The sequence below is a fragment of the Orycteropus afer genome, unplaced genomic scaffold, assembly GCF_000298275.1.
Source record: "Orycteropus afer afer isolate SDZICR_OR568_19922 unplaced genomic scaffold, OryAfe1.0 scaffold00055, whole genome shotgun sequence".
Taxonomy (NCBI): domain Eukaryota; kingdom Metazoa; phylum Chordata; class Mammalia; order Tubulidentata; family Orycteropodidae; genus Orycteropus; species Orycteropus afer.
In genome coordinates, this window is record NW_006921642.1 from 7,786,503 (window position 1) to 7,792,678 (window position 6,176).

A 6,176-nucleotide genomic window follows, 5' to 3' on the forward strand; every position below is an offset into this window, starting at 1 on the left:
ATACACTCCTTGGAGAGAACAATCATGGGAGAAAGAAGGGCCGCTTATGCACAGGGAGACAGCTCAGGGGGCAGGAGTGCATGGAGGAATGGACACAGGGAAGAGGTAACTATGGGAAGGAAGTGGGAGGGGAGCTGTTGCACTGTGGTAAACTGTGGTCAATGTCATGAAACAAAGTATATGTGAACCGCTATATGGAAAAGTGAATTTGTTCTGTAAACCTTCACCCAAATCACAATTAAAATATATATATATATATTTGTTGAATGAATGAATAAGCTTTGTAAGAAACATGAAAAAGTTGAGGTTCTACCATGCCAAGTTCCATAATTAAAATATAAGGAACACTGATTCTCTTTCTTTTCTCTTTGCAATTCTTTTTCCTAGTTACTTTTCCTGGAATCAGTAATACAACTAAAGGACATGAGATCTGAGCTTTAACCCTGCAAACAAAGGGCAGTGCTTGTAAACATTTAACCCTGAATACTATGCCAAAAAGCATATGTAGAAGGGAATTATAACCATCTGGCATGGCTCTCTGGTGAGTTTCCTTGTGTGTTTAAGTTGAATTGGGGTTTTAGGCCCTTGTTGGAAAGTCCCTAACCTATAAAAATAAAAATGCTTTTTAAACTCCTAGAAAACTTCTATGTTTGAGCTAATTCTCACCTTTTACCCCTTCCTATTGCAAGGTTCAAAAGTTGGAAGTTCTTGCTTAACTTCCAAAACTCAACTGTTTGGGAGCTAAGCATTTCTTTCCAGTTCAATGGTGAAATAGGTCAGCCATTCAGTTAAACTTCCAATCCACAGTTCAGCAATGTTGAACCCATAAATCCTCAAGGAAGCATTAGCAATTAAGAAAGAATGAACACATATCTTCTTTCACCCTCATCTAGGAATCAGAAATGCATAGAACCAACAAAGCTAATAAGGTCCACATATAGCTTAAACCCATTACCTATATATCTTTTCAGCATATGAGTTGTATGTAAATGAAAGGATGAAATTATGAAGATATTTATGGCTCCATTTCCCTAATAAACTCCCTGTGGGCAAATATTTTCTCCTCTCTTATTCATAGCTGTATCTTCAGATGCTCAACAGCTCCTGGGACATAACTTGCATAAATGAATGAGTGAAATTCCAGACACTTTTTAAACAATTTCCTGTGGCAACTGATTTCATCTTCATAATCATGTTATGAGGTGGCTACTGTTCCAATGAAAGGAGCCCTGGTGGCTCAGCTGCTAACCAAAAGATCAGTGGTTCAAACTCACCAGCAGCTCCATGGGAGAAAGATGTGGTAGCCTGCTTCTGTACAGTCTTGGAAAGCTTATGGGCAGTTCTCCTCTGTTCTGTAGGGTTGTTATGAGTCAGAATCGACCCAACAGCAATGGGTTTACTATTGCTATGCCTGTTTTCAGGTGAAGAAACAATAGAGAGATTAAATAACTTATGAAAAACAACAAAACTTGAAAGCCACCTGTTTTGGTTACCTAGTGCTGCTCTGTCAAGAAAATACCACTAATGAGATGGCTTGAACAAACAGGAGTTTATTCGGGAGGCTAGAAGTCCAAGTTCAAAGTGCCAGGTTCTAGGAGCTGTGTGAAAGCCCCTCAACCTTAGGCTTCAGCTCTGCCTCTTGCTCCCAGCCCACTGAAGCTCGAGGCATCTCTTCACTCTGGCAGCAACTGGCTTCTGAGGCTAACAAGCCCAAGGTCGACAGATAAAATGGCACAGTCCCGATATAACCAAGCACACGGCAGGCTATTAATTCAAGTCCATTGAAAGTCCCAAAGTTGGCAGAGCATGGCAGACTGCTGAACAAAGACACAGCTACATGCAGGGTTCAAGCGTGCCGTAAGATAGGGACCATTCCCCCAAGCCTTCTGCTTATATACAGGAAGCAGACCACATACCCAACAGCAGCTACTCAGCCACTCACAGTAGATTCCACCATGGAATTGATTACCAGTCTCATCATGGGGAATACTGTATCCAGATGCCCAGCCACTCTACCAGGCCTAGCCAAGTTGACATACAAACTTAACTACCATACCACCCTAACCTTTTCAGGTAGGGTTAATAACCTATCCTAGCCAGACCATAAAGCTAACACTATTCCAGGTAATTGCACAACAGTTCAGGCTCATGCCCTGTATTCCCACACTTTCAATGACCAAACTATGGCCTCAAGTTCACCTTGCCATGCCATAGCCACCCAATCCTGTAAGTCTTCCTAGATTTCTAAGCTTGGAGTATGAGTGTGGTATGTTCCTCTACCACTCTAGTTTAACAGAATTTGTCTATTAATGTGTTTTCTAGGCTAGGCTGAGTTAACCATCTGTAAAGGATTTCTCCACCACCCATCTGTCAGTTTATCATAATATGGTAGCTTGCACATTGCTATTATACTGGAAGCTACGTTACTGGTTTTTAAAACACCAGCAGGGTCACCTTCGTTTCAATTTCAGACAGACTAGGAAGAAAGGTCTGGTGATCTACTTCAGAAAATTAGCCAATGACATTTCCTTAAAAATCTGAAAATAGAAATAACATTTGATCCAGCAATTCCATTAGCAGGAATACATCCTGAAGAGATGAGAGACAGGACATGAACAGACATATGCATACTCATGTTTATCGCAGCACGATTCACTATAACAAAGAGATGGAAACAACCTAAATGCCCATCAACAGATGAATGGATAACCAAACTGTGGTACAATCACACAATGAAATACTATGCTACATTAAAGAATAGTGAAGACTACACATCATCTCACAACGTAGATGAATTTGGAGGACATTATGCTGAGCAAAATAAGTCAATCACAGAAAGACAAATATTGTATGAGCCCATTATTGTAAAGTCAAGGAAAAGTTTACTTAGAGAAGGAAACTCACTTTGTTGGTTACTGGGGACAGGAGGGAAGGGAAGGGAAAATTTCAGACTAGTTGGTGGTGACATGTTGATTTGGGTGAGGTGAGGGATGGTATGGGAAGAGTCTGTGACCAGCATGATGACATTGGAGAAAGGAAGGACACTGAAATTTGCACATAAGCTATAGACAACACAGGCAAATACTAGTATATGCACAATACTGAATTACCACTAACACCAAAGACCAGGCTACCTGTTGTCTATACAGGTAAGATCAGATGGGGGTTGGCAAACAGGAATATACCCTAGAAAAAGGATCGATTTGGCTGAAGATAATCTTACATATGCACTTGTGCTACAAAATCAGCCAAACACATTACAGAAGACAGAGTTGGAGTAACCTCTCAGAGACAACCAAACACCTTGAGAGGGAGAATCACTGGGCCTGCCCACTCAGAACTATAGTCTCGGGGGACATCATGCTCAATTGGCACAATGTAGTACATAAAAATCTTGTTCTACAACCTACTTTGGTGGGTTTTGACTGGGGTCTTAAAATCTTTCAAGCAGCACTCCCAAGGCCTGGCTCTCAGCCCAATTGTAAACAAAATGTACATGCAGACCACTCAACCCAAGGTGACTCACCCACATACTCTACGGAAATGTATCCCTTGGAGCAATCAACCATGGGGCACCAGAGGCACAACATTCACAGGGAGGAAAGCAGCACAAACAGGAGTGCATAACAATGAGGGGCACTGGGGGAGACTGGGTTAGGTTTGGGCATGGTAAATGGGAAGTGAAACTAAATGTACAAGTAATGTTGAATGTAAAACAAACTCTTAAAATAAAAAATTAAAATTAAAATTTAAAAAAAAAATCTTTTGAGCAACCATGTAAGATGAAACTATTGGTCTCCTCTTATCTGAATCAAAGAAGAGTGAAAAAAAATCAAAGGCATCTGGAAACAATTAGTCAAATAAGATGGATTATGAGGACCTCAGCCTTCACAACCCCAGGACCATAAGAACGAGATGGTGCATGGCTACCAATGCCAACTATGTGGAAAATGATCAAAACTAGAGATCCTAGATAGAGTGGGAGGAAAAATGTGGAACAAAATATAAAAACCCGGAAATGACCAGAATTACTTATCAGATAGAGTCTGGTGGAACGTCCAAGACTATGGCCCTGGGTTACCCTTTGGGCCTAGAATTGGACTCACCCCCATAGATTGGCTCTCAGCCTAACAGCAGAAAGGCCTACATGCAGAACATCTACCCCAAGGCAATGCACCCACCTACCCTAGGGAGAGACACCCCTTAGAGCAAGCAGCCATGAGGCACCAGAGGGGCAGCATTCACATAGAGGGAAAGCTGGACAGACAGGAGTACAGAGTTAAGAAGGGCACAAGGAAGGGGTAGTCACAGGGACTGGAGAAGAGAGTTTGTTATGATCAGGGATGGTAATCGGGGTGTGAAATCAAATGTACACAAAGTGTTGAATGTAAAACAAATTTTCTCTGTAAATTTGCACCCAAAGCACAATAAAAAAGTAAAGAAAATTAGCCAATGAAAACATTATGGATCACAACAGAATATTGTTCAAGACAGTGTAGACTGGAAGTCTCTAAACAATAGCTATAACAATGGACTCACACACACACAACAATAATTCCTCTAAACCAGGCAATGTTTCATTTTACTGTACCTGAGGTTGCCATGAGGCAGAACTAACTTGGTGGCAACTAACAAAAACAAAGAATATAAATTAAGTGAAGCAAGTAATTAGTAGGAACCACAAGATATCTGAGACCAAAGGAAAACAAGTTGTGTTTTGCTAATGTATATTTGACATATATATAGCTGGCTTCACTAGTTTGAGACTACAAATGAGATCATACTTCTTGTTCTGGTTACCTAGAGCCACTCTGACAAGAATATAACACAAATGAAATGGCTTGAACAAAAAAGAGTTTATTTTCTTACAATTTTAAGTCAGTCTGAGTTCAAAGTGCCATGCTCTAGGGGCTGGGTGAAAGCCCCTCAACCTTGGGCTTCAGCTCTGCCTCCTGTTCCCAGCCCATGGAAGCTGGGGGCTTTTCTTTACTCATATAGCTACTGGTTGCTGAGACTGATAAGACCAAGGTTGACAAGTAAGGCACAGTCCCAATGGTACCAAACAACATGGCAGGCCGCTAATTCAAGTCCAGAAGAAGTCCCAAGATCATCAGGGAATGGCAGGTTGTTGAACAATGACTTAGCTATATGCAGGGTTCAAGAGCACCAAAAGGCTAGAGACCAATCCCAAAGTTTCTCCTTATACACAGGAAGCAAACCACATCCCTAAAGCAGCTACTCGGGAGCTCTGGTAGCATAGTGGCTAAGGCACTTGACTGCTAACCGGAAGGCTGGCGGTTCAAACCCACCAGCCACTCCCCGGAAGGAAGATGGGGCAATCTACTTCCGTAGTGATACTGCCTTGGAAACCCAAGAAGGGGTCGCTATGAGTCGGGTCCGACTCGATGGCACATAACAACAACAACAACAACAAAGCAGCTACTCAGCTGCTCGCAGCAGTTCCACCATGGAGTTGATTGCCAGTCACATCATGGGGAATAACTACCTCCAGCTTCCCAGACACTCAACCAGGCCCAGACAAGTTGACAACAACTGGTCCTACATGCCCACTTGGATGCTTCTTCTATGTGGTTCCTTTATTCTGAATTATTTTTGCTGCCATACTGTTGCCTCTGCTCTTCTGAACTCAACATTTCCCAAAGATAAATGCCCCGTGGTGCCCTGTACCATCTTGAAGAAGGAATATTTCTCCTCCTACATTTTCCCAGAACAAATAACAGGAACTGTGACTTTTAACAAGAATTTATGGAAGGCTTAAGAATAGCAGAAGGACAGCACAATGTGTCACATTTGCTACTAGATACTGGTTATCTTGGAGTCAGTAGGTCCCACACAGACTTCAGCATCCCTGCCCTGCTTCTAGCAGGCAGTCATTTGTTGGAATAAGTCTGCTTCCACCACTGGCAATCCCTTGGTAGCTCCCAACCTTCAAATCTAGATTTAACTTCCTCTTAGCCCCAAGAGAGTCCCATTATGTCATTGAGAGTAGCCACCACTATCTCCTTCAGGGTGTACCCCATTTCTGACCCTCTAGGATGTAACTGACATTGAACTTCTCCATCATCTCTTTACACAGATGTAGTTTATTTGATTCTTATGTATTCCATCAAGTAAGGTCCACGTGTATAGCCAAGAACTATGTTGTTGTAAAAAGG